A 4,258-nucleotide genomic window follows, 5' to 3' on the forward strand; every position below is an offset into this window, starting at 1 on the left:
AGCTAATGAGTATCTGCAACAAATGCTAGAACTCAGCCATCGATAGGTCATTCAGGACCAACATCCAAAACATGGTAACCCTAATGACATGTCATTTGTATCCTATATTCCTAAGGTTCAAATAGGACTCGATAGTCATCATAACATTTTTGGATTTCTATATTGACAGAATATGATGAATAGCATAATAGCATTTAAATCAAATACATTAAAATGCTATTTAAACACATGAACTTACCTTGAATACAGACAACAAAATAGAATCAACTAGTCTAAGACTTTATCTTTCCCTTGATTTAGATCCATACGAGGCTTAACTTGATCTAAATAAGTAAATTTAATTCATTAAATATTCATTCTATTCAATTCAGCCCAAAATTCACACTTTTGCAAAATTATACTTTACCCTTATTATTTTAAATTTCTTTACAATTTAGTCATTTGGCTCGTAAATTGAAATTCATGAAATTTCATCCACATATGATGCTAATCGATTTACCTAGGGACTCATGTCAACCCACACAAATCATAAATTCACAATTTTAGCATGGCATTTTACTACTTTAGCAAATAAGTCCCTAAATAATAATTTCATAAAAAATTACTTCACAAAAGTTGTTTATTTAACAACAAGGATTCAATTTCTTCCATCAAACTTCAAAAATATCACAAACACATTCATGAAGAAACCCTAATCCTTTAACAGTTTTGCAAATTAGTCTCTAGGCTAGCTAGATTAAGCTACAATAACATCAAAAACATAAAAATCATTAAAAACGAGACAAAGTATCTCTTACATGCACTAAGAAAACTTGGCCGGACCTTGAAACTTTTTCAATAGAGTTTCTAAGTTTAATTTTTAGTGGATAGAAGCATTTTGGAAGACAACATTTTGTTATTCTTTATTTTTACTTAACTTATTTATTAAATTACTTGTTTAACCTTATTATTAACCTTTAAAATCACCTATTTAGTGTCCATATAAGTCCACTAGCAATAAAAATGGTCTATTTACCACATAAATCCCTCAACCATTTAATTTCATATCTAATAGATACCTTTAGCTAATAGAACTCTTCTTTTGCACCTTTTACGATTTAGTCCTTTTTACTTAATTAAGCATCCAAACGTCAAAATTTCTCAACAAACTTTTTATACGACTCTCCTAACATACTGTAAACATTACAATTATAATAAAATAAATATTTTCACGTTAGATTTGTGGTCCCAAAACCACTATTCTGATTTCACTGAAAATGAGATATTACATAATGTCCATGTTTGTTTTCAGAAAATTGGGAATTGGGAAGGCGAGACATACAACTGTTACACTGAAGCTAGCTAATCATTCTTACGCACATCCAAAAGGTGAAATTGAAGATGTGTTGGTAAGAGTTGATAAATTTATATTTCCAATAGATTTTATTATTCTAGAATGTGAAGCTGATAAAGAGGTACCAATTATTCTTGAAAGACTTTTTCTAGCAACTGGTAGAACATTAATTTATGTACGTAAAGGTGAATTAACAATGAGAGTTAATGACCAACAGGTAACCTTTAATGTTTTTGATGCCATAAAGTGTGCGGATATAGATGAAGCTTGTCATGCCATTGGGATTATTGACACACCAGTGAAGGAAAAATTGGCAAAATTTTGTTTCAACAATTTTGATAATCAAGTAGGCTTAGTTGAGTTGAATGAAGAGGAAATGATTGAAGAACTTAGTGAACTGGTGGAGGCTAAGAAACTTGAAAATGATGTAATGAGGAGTTTTGAATCTTTAAATTTATCGTAGCATTCTTTCAAAACTCTTCAACCTTCTATAGAGGACCCTCCTACTTCGGAGTTGAATCCTTTGACATTACATTTGCAGTATGCCTACTTGGAAGACAACAACATGTTGCTAATAGTTATCTCTGCAGAATTAACATCTGATCAAGAGCCTTAATTGTTAGAAGTTTTGAAGAAATCTAAGAAATTGCTCGGGTGGACAATCACGGATATCAAGGGAATCAGTCCTGCAATCTGCATGCATAAGATTTTCCTAGAGAATTTCCATGGCAATTCTATTGAGCAGCAGAGAAGACTGAACCCCATTATGAAGGAAGTCATTAAAAAAGATATTATCAAATGGCTGGATGTTGGAATAATCTATCCTTTTTCTAATAGTTCGTAGGTGAGCCGTGTTCAATGTGTACCCAAGAGAGAGGGTGTTACTATGGTTAGCAATGATAACAATGAACTCATTCCAACTCGTACTGTTACAGGATAGAGATTTCGCATGGACTGGCTCAACAAATCAACTAAGAAGGACCATTTTCCTTTGCCATTCATTGATTAAATGTTAGATAGATTAAAGAAAGAAGCCTTTTATTACTTTTTGGATGGCTATTCAGGGTATAACTAGATTGCCATAGCTCCTACTGACCAAGAAATGACCACGTTCACATGTCCTTATGGAACATTCGCTTTCAAATGAATGTTGTTTGGATTGTGCAATGCCCCTGCAAAATTTCAATGTTGCATGATGGCAATATTTTCGAACATGATGGAGAAATTTTTGGAAGTTTTTATGGATAGCTTTTCTGTGTTTGGCTATACTTTTGAAGGTTATTTAAAAAACATGGAGCTAGTTCTTTGTCAGTGTGAAGAGACTAACCTTGTTCTGAATTACGAAAAATGTCATTTCATGATCTATGAAGGCATTGTTCTAGGACATAAAGTTTCAAAGCAAGGGATTATCATAGACAAAGTGAAGATCGAGGTTATTGAGAAATTTCCACCACCTACTATAGTTAAAGGTATTTGAAGTTTCCTTGGCCATGTAGGATTTTATCGATGATTTATTAAGGATTTTTCAAAGATATAGAAACCCCTATGTGCATTATTAGAACATAATAGAGATCTTAGGTTTGATGAGCCTTGTGTGCAAGCATTTAAGGAATTGAAAAAGCAATTGGTAACAGCACCGATTGTCATAGCACCAGGCTAAACATTACCTTTTGAACTTATGTACAATACTAGTGATTTCATTGTAGGAACAGTGCTTGGAAAAAGGAAGGATAAAGTGTTTCATGCCATCTACTATGCCAGCTAGACGTTGACAGATACGTAGTTGAACTACACCACTACTGAGAATGAACTATTGCCTATGATATTTGAATTTGACAATTTCATATCCTATTTAGTTAGCATCAAAGTTGCAGTTTATACAGATCATTTTGTGATTAAATATTTGGTGACCAAGAAAGACGCCAAGCCAATATTAGTTTGGTGGATATTGTTGTTACAAGAATTTAATCTAGAAATTTGAGATAGGAAAGGCATAGAGAATCATGTGGTTGATCACTTGTCCAGACTTGAAGTAGGAAATGAAGACAACAATATTCAACTCATTAAGGAGGATTTTCTAGATGAGCAACTGTTGGTTGCCATGACATTACCTTGGTATGCCAATATCGTCAATTTCTTAATAGGTGGATTGTTGACACCAAAGCTCAATAGTCAATGATGAAGAAAATTTTTCCATGATGCATAGTAATATTATTGGGATGAGCCATTTTTATTCAAACATTGTGCAGATCAAATAATTCAGAGATGTGTTTCGAATGATGAGATTCATAGTATTTTACACCATTGTCATTCAGCACCATGTAGAGGACACTTTGGGGGAATGCGAACTATACAAAAGTTCTCCGATCTAGCTTTTATTGGCCAAGCATGTTTAAAGATGCACATGAATTTTGTGAAGCTTGTGATCATTGTCAATGAACTGGGAACTTATCAAAGAGGTATGAAATGCCATTGCAAAATATTCTAGAAGTTGAATTGTTTGATGTGTGGGGAGTCGACTTTATGGGTCCATTTCCACCCTTTTGGGGTAATATATATATACTTGTGGTTTTAGATTATGTCTCTAAGTGGGTTGAAGTTGTCGATCTCCCTACAATGATGCCAAATCAGTACTAAAGTTCCTGTATAAGAATGTTTTCACCAGGTTTGGTACTCCTCGTGCTTTGATTAGTGATGAAGGTTCTCATTTTGACCGCCAATTAGTTGCTACTTCTTGGAATAGATATGGGGTTAAACATAAATTTGCCACGACATATCATCCCTAGACAAATGGAAAAGTCGAGGTCTCAAATAGAAAAATTAAGCAGGTTTTCGAGAAAGTGGTCAATCCCACCCGCAAAGTTGGTCATCCAAACTAGATGAAGCTTTGTGGGCCTATTGCATTGCCTTCAAGACACCATTAGG

This window comes from Gossypium arboreum, chromosome 6 (assembly GCF_025698485.1).
Source record: "Gossypium arboreum isolate Shixiya-1 chromosome 6, ASM2569848v2, whole genome shotgun sequence".
NCBI classification, from domain to species: Eukaryota; Viridiplantae; Streptophyta; class Magnoliopsida; order Malvales; family Malvaceae; genus Gossypium; species Gossypium arboreum.